Source organism: Bidens hawaiensis, unplaced genomic scaffold (assembly GCF_021521415.1).
Source record: "Bidens hawaiensis isolate Kalapana, Puna unplaced genomic scaffold, B.hawaiensis_p1.1 tig00004444_1, whole genome shotgun sequence".
Taxonomy (NCBI): Eukaryota; Viridiplantae; Streptophyta; class Magnoliopsida; order Asterales; family Asteraceae; genus Bidens; species Bidens hawaiensis.
This window is the reverse complement of record NW_027491267.1, coordinates 1180229-1187500: the sequence shown is the minus strand read 5'-3', so window position 1 is coordinate 1187500 and position 7272 is coordinate 1180229. Positions and strand designations below refer to the sequence as shown.

Below are 7272 nucleotides of genomic sequence, written 5' to 3'. Positions count from 1 at the left end.
TGGTCGAACCAAGCCTCCGCAATTTCAGAATCCCCCTGGCGAATGGCCTGTTCTCCCCGGTCGGAATAGGTGGGGTAATTCCTTCCCTTAGAACCGTACTTGAGAGTTTCCTACCTCATACGGCTCGCCATTTAACTCTTTTTGTATCCCATTATCCCATTTGAATCTACCGTATCTAACTGAATAACATTTATCGTAGATCTATCCCATTTTTTCGGGTTAACTAAAAGAAGTTAATAAAATGAGTTTCAAACTTAAATCTTAAGTTTGGATTAAAAATCCGGTTTATTTTGGTTTTATCTTTTCCCCACCTTCAGAAGAATAAAACATAGACATTTCGCCTATCATTAGAATTTTCTGAAGGTAACTATCTCAGTTTCATATCATATAGAAATCTAGATTATATAGAATTTTTGAAAAAGACTTTCGAAAGGAAAGACTTACTATCTTTGGGATCTGATCCTACACCGCTGCTCAATACCTTAGTGGATCAACTCTATTACATAAGTTGATTACTAACTTTTGTCTCACATCATGACATAAGTAAGCAGTTCTTATTGTATCGGCCAAAACCTCGCTAATTGATCTTTACGGTGCTTACTTTATCAATTAGATACTTTACCCATAGAATAAAATAGCTAGGCATATCTATTTCTTCATATTTCAACTGCTATGAAGTTTCTTTCTTTTCTACAGCTAATAAAAATCGTTGTTTTAGACGATGCTTATGTAGAAAGCCCTTTTTTTATAGTATTTACTAGTGAATTTGATCTTTCTTTACTTTTTTCTTTCTATAGTGGAGATAGTCGCACGTAATGACAGATCACGGCCATATTATTAAAAGCTTGTGGTAAGAATGGGTTTCGTTCGAGCCCTCGAAAATAATATTACAAAGCTTTTGTGTGTTCTCCGTTACTTGTGTGGATAAGTCCTATGTTATAGAGTATATAACTTCGGTCATAGGGATCAATTTCTAGTCGCATAGCTTCATAATAATTCTGTAAAGCTTCCGCATAATTTCCTTCGGATTGGGCTGACATCCGTTACGGTCGTCATTCAATTCAAAGAATCTACGTTACAGAACCGTACATGAGATTTTCATCTCATACGGCTCCTCCCTTATGTGCATAATGATAAAATGATAAATTAAAGAAGATGAAAAACTTCTCATTATGAACTGAGTAGGGCTAGTGTTTTACAAAAAATCTCTAGCCAACCTTCCTGCAAGAGATCTTTTCTTAACATCAAACGTATTGGTACTAGAGAGAAATGATAACTCCAACAATTTCTTTGTTCTCAACGCTTCCCAAATTCCTGAAATAAGTCACTTCAACAACCTTTGATGGTTATACGGGTATCCAAAATACAAACGAGATGGATGTTTGTTGTCCCAACCATTCTTTTAGTCCCAAGCCTGCTAAAGAAAGGGATAATTTATAACAAAGTTTTAGTGTTGTTGATTCCTAGGTGTAGTGCTTCTTCCCCTCTGCTGCCTATTGGTATTAGTGGACTAGGATTGACCTGTAATACCGAACCATAGGTATAACCTTTCGCTCAAAACTAGAATCGAGAATTGAAACATAGCATCTGAGCCTGCATTAATCGAGGATACACGATAGAAGGAATTGTTCTATTTCCAAACTTTACCTTCAACAAGCGTAGATTTTTTTATTTTCTTTTTTTACCGATCACGAATCGTGTGTATTTCTTTTCTCGTAAGACTGAGAGTAATAAAAAAAATCAAATCGCACCATCTCTGTAATAGGTAAATGCCTCTTTTTCTCCTGAAGTTGTCGGAATTATTTGTAATAAGATATTGGCTACAATTGAAAAGGTTTTATCAATAATATTTCCATTTATCCGCGATTTAGACATAGGTAGCAATCCATTCTATCATTGTTCTCATTACTTCTCGCGGGAAAATGATCCCCCAAGGAAAAGAATTCTACAGTACGAAATAACATAAAAACATATTCATTCTCATGAAAAAAGAAATAAATGGTCAGTCTATTCGATCTTAAAAAATTCAATATTCAAAAAAAGAATTGATAAGAACTAAGAAATCAATATGGGAACCGGATTCGATTCCATCTTACTTTACTGGAATAGTCTACCAATGAAAGTAACTATTCTTATTTGATTGAAGTTACAGCTTAGAATAACCTCCGTTGGTTGAATTATGATACAAAGAAGAAAAAGAATCATTGTATGATGAAAATAGAATAACTGCCCATTTTTTTTGTGTTGTATATTTACGTGTATACACTATACAATCAACTATAAAAAAATTCTTTATCTATTTCTATTTTTAATAGAATAGATAGATAGGATAAGGGTTTTTTTGATAACTCTAAAACTGGCCTATAAAGCAATTTGAGAATTCTTCTGATATGGACTCATAGTCTAAATGGATAGAATCATGATCTAAAGATATCCATTAACCATAAAATATAGACCCCTCGCTCAGTCAATTCATTATAATTTCTAATTCTTGATTTAATCCGGTCGGTATAGTATAAATACATAATCAGAAAAAGAAGAAAACATTGTTTTTGCAAACATGAATAGAAATAGAATTTTTTTTTTAGTTTTTGTAAGAAAACAATTTTCTCTTTATCCCCCAGCCTAGAAGGAAAGATCCTGCTTTTATTATGATGAAAAATTTTCTATTTTGATCGCTTTCTAGTTAGATTCTAGTTAGAATTGATTGGTTGTACCTACCCAATAATCTAATATGAATGATTCATTATTCACTCTATTTTCGGTTTTGGGGTCATAATCATTATGTAGGAGAGATGGCTGAGTGGTTGAAAGCGTAGCATTGGAACTGCTATGTAGGCTTTTGCTTACCGAGGGTTTGAATCCCTCTCTTTCCTTACCTTCACCTAATTTACCGATTTTACTAACCACAATAGATCAAATATCAATGGATACAACTATTCCAACAGTTAGACCTTTCTTTGATATGGATTCTCTAATAGATTCTCTATTTCTAATGGCTGTGGTACGGAAAATACTGTTAAAGAAAAGAGTAGACAAGGAATGAAAATATCCCTCTCGGTCTATGACACCTAAATGGAAGAAAAATCCGGATCAAACCCTTATTTATCTTAATTTACTTCGCCGAAAGGGAGCAAAATGGGTCGAACCCTTATTCTTATTCGTTTTATTTTCTTTTTTTTTTAGGTTTAAGTCTGACGAGAATAATATTCTACAACTAGCAATTCATTTATTTTCAAGCCGACCCATTTATTATCTATTATTTGATTGACTAATCCTTTATATTGGAATGGTTGAAGAGTCAAATGGTTTGGCAATTCCTGAGGAGGGGATGAGTCGAGAGAATTTTGAATTAAAGCTCTAGATTTTTGTTCATCCCTCGCCGCAATAGTATCTCGGGGTTTGCAGCGATAACTTGGTATATCTACTATACGACCGTTGACTAAAATATGTCTATGGTTAACTAATTGGCAAGCTCCCGGAATAGTCGGAGCCATACCCAACTGAAAAAGGATGTTATCCAGGCGCATTTCAAGTAATTGTAGTAAAACCTGACCTGTTGACCCCTTTGCCTTTCCGGCGATACGAACGTATTTAAGTAATTGTCGTTCTGTAAGACTATAATGAAAACGCAATTTTTGTTTTTCTTCTAGGCGAATACGATATTGAGATTTTTTCCCGTAACGCGATTGGTTTCTAAGATCACTTCCAGCTCTAGGCCATTTATTAGTTAGCCTCGGTAAAGCCCCCAGGCGACGTATTTTTTTTAAACGAGGACCTCGGTAACGCGACATAAAGACTCCTTCTTCTTATTTCTATTTAATTATTAATTCTTATTGATGAAATTTCATTTTACAGAATAAAACTAAACTAAAAATGAACTAAATTCTAAATAAAATAAAGCCAAATTTACTGAAGTATTAAGAATAATGAGATGAGTTAGATAAATATAAAGATCTTTCTATTCTATATATAGCAAAAGAAAAGGACTCTTTTCGTGAGATAGTTGGATATTCCTATAACATAATAACATAAGAAATCAATGGCTTTTGCGAAAAGAGGAAGACACTTTATTTTATTTATTTTTTCAATATTCTTTGATTGCAAAGATGCATTATCAATCATGTAAAACATCGAAGAAAACAAATAGCGAAAAGCCGACTATCGGAACCGAACCGATTTCCATCGCATTACAAATGCGATGCTCTAACCTCTGAGCTAAGCAGGCTCACATAACATAAATTCAACATGCATAGGAATTCAACAAACTCTTAGAATCTTTGCTATTAACTATTTGAATTCTTGGCTCTTCCATCCATATAATTATAATATATTAAAGAATATAATATAGAATAAAAAATAACTGTTAAATATTATATTGTAGTAAATATTATAGAACATAACGATTAATTTAGCGATATAGAATTTTTTTTATCACGTTTAAAGATTCTAAAAAAAAATCGATCGTTCAAGTATTCAAAATTTCAGGGTAAAATCAGTGAAAGAGAGACAGATATATAGGGTATGTATCCACCTATATTGAATTGCGGATACAGAAATGATAAAATCGTTTTTGATTGGATCGAATATGAGCCTCCTATAGAAGATGAAAGAAGATAGACAAGAGATCAAAGACAAAGCTTTTTCGAGACAGGAATCAGCATCTATCTAATGAATTAAATCTAATGAATTAAACGGTTCCGAGAAAGAAAAAAGGGAACGAGATCGCAATGAGATTTTCATCTCAAAAAGGGGGATATGGCGAAATTGGTAGACGCTACGGACTTAATTGGATTGAGCCTTGGTATGGAAACTTACTAAGTGATCACTTTCAAATTCAGAGAAACCCTGGAATTAAAAAATGGGCAATCCTGAGCCAAATCACGTTTTCCGGAAAAAAAGGTTCAGAAAGCGAAAATCAAAAAAGGATAGGTGCAGAGACTCGATGGAAGCTGTTCTAACGAATGGAGTTGATTGTCTTACATTGGTAGAGGAATCCTTCTATCGAAACTTCAGAAAAGATGAAGGATAAACCTGTATACATAGAAGAATTGATGTGAATCGATTCCATATGGAAGAAAGAATCAAATAATCATTGATCAAAGCATTCACGCATAATCTGATAGATCTTTTAAAGAACTGATTAATCGGACGAGAATAAAGATAAAGTCCCGTTCTACATGTCAATACCGGCAATGAAATTTATAGTAAGAGGAAAATCCGTCGATTTAAAAAATCATGAGGGTTCAAGTCCCTCTATCCCCAATTTGACTCCCTAATTCTTTATTGTATCCTTTTTCTACTTTTTGCGTTAGAGGTTCAAAAGTACTTATCTTTCTCATTCAAGACTCTTTATACAAATGGATCCGAGCGGAAATGTATCACATGTCACATGTGGCATATATGATACATGTACAAATGAACATCTTTGATCAAGGAATCCCCATTTGAATGATTCACGATCGATCTTTTTATTCATATTGAAACCTACAAAGTTGTTCTTTTGACAAATTATAGGACCTGGACGAGGCTTTGTAATACCCGTTCAATTGACATAGACCCACGTTCTCTAGTAAAATGAAAATGAGGATGATACATCAGGAATAGTCGGGATAGCTCAGTTGGTAGAGCAGAGGACTGAAAATCCTCGTGTCACCAGTTCAAATCTGGTTCCTGACACATGATTAATTTGTATGAGTCTCTACTCTACCAATTCATTGATATGAATACATATTCATTAAGTCTTTTCCAATTTTGAGAATCCCAATGAATCCCTCATTTTATTGTATTTTTTTTATTCTATACATAATAAAAATACAAACCATAAAACAAACGAGACTTCAATTACTTTGTTTAATATAGAATAGAACCTTGAATCTATAGAATTGTAGAAGTGAAGATTTGTTTTTTATCATTCAATGAGCGTCCTGTATTTCATAAAAATTGGGAGCAATATAATCCTTACGTAAAGGCCATCCTATCCAACTTTTAGGCATTAAGATATGTTTCAAACGTGGATGATTATCATAAGAGATTCGCAACATATCATAAGATTCCCGTTCTTGAAAATCCACACTTTTCCAAACCCAAAAAACAGACGGAATTCTAGGATCCCTCCTCGGGGGAAATACTTTTATGCATACCTCTTCTGGTTGATCCACGCCATACTCTATTCTAGTAAGATGATACACACTAGCTAATAGTCCGCCCGGTGCAACATCATAGGCGCATTGGGAACGGAGATAATTGTAACCATATACATATAAAATGACAGCAATGGAATGCCAATCCCCGGGTTTTATTTGTAAAGTCTCTATTCCTTGGTAATCAAAGCCCAAAGATCTATGAATTAGTGCATGCTTAACTAGCCAAGCAGACAAATTACCCTGCATCTTTTTTATCTCTCCCGCATTTTTTTGTAGGTATAAGTATTTCAGATTTCCGATAAAATTTCTGAAGATTTAGCCACAACTTTTATTCTGTGCAAAGGAATCCTGTCTAATTTACTAATTCGTGGAAAGATACTGAACTTTTGTATTTGAAAAATGTTTCAGGAGGAATCTCTGAGGTAGATGGCGGTTGATAAAGAATCCTTTATCATAATTTCCAGTATGAATACTATGCCCAACCTGAAACTTGTGATTGGTAGTAAAACACCGATTCTCTCGCTGAGACAAAATTCTATCTGGATAGATTTCTCGAGATATTTTCTTACGAAGTTTGTTATAGCATCTATAATTGCTTCTGGTTTAGGTGGACAGCCCGGCAAATAGACATCTACAGGAATTAGCTTATCGACTCCACGAACAGTACTATACGAATCAGTACTGAACATCCCCCTGTAATTGTACATGCTCCCATAGCAATAACATATTTTGGTTCAGGCATTTGCTCATACAATCTCACTAAGGAAGGGGCCATTTTCATTGTTACTGTTCCGGCTGTTAAAATAAGGTCCGCTTGTCTAGGGCTCGATCTTGGTACTAGTCCATAACGATCAAAGTCGAATCGTGAGCCTATTAGTGAAGCAAATTCAATGAAGCAACAACTGGTACCATAGAGAAGCGGCCATAAACTAGAGAGTCTTGAACAATTTGAAAGATCATTTAATGTAGTTGAAATAACTGAATTTTGGGTTGTTCGATGAAATAAGGGAAACTCGATGGAATTCATAACTATCTCAATTTTTCCGTTTTTCTTTTTATTGTCTGAATATTCTGGAGCTAAGACCATTCCAATGCTCCCTTTTGCCATGCATAAACTAAACCAACA

At 34.2% G+C, this 7272-nt stretch overlaps 1 non-coding gene and 1 pseudogene across 2 annotated transcripts in view; one reads left to right on the top strand and one right to left on the bottom strand.

Moving 5' to 3' along the window:
* Positions 1-4128, bottom strand: part of LOC143626604 (small ribosomal subunit protein uS4c pseudogene) — a 139792-nt pseudogene extending 135664 nt beyond the window's left edge. Inside the window, exon 1 of the transcript XR_013152444.1 lies at positions 4070-4128. The product of XR_013152444.1 is annotated as a small ribosomal subunit protein uS4c pseudogene (transcript). The remainder of the gene's footprint in view (positions 1-4069) is intronic.
* A 1478-nt stretch (positions 4129-5606) lies between these two features.
* Positions 5607-5679, top strand: TRNAF-GAA (transfer RNA phenylalanine (anticodon GAA)). Its single transcript has one exon. It is a non-coding gene; the product is annotated as a tRNA-Phe (tRNA).
* The last annotated feature ends 1593 nt before the right edge of the window (positions 5680-7272 follow it).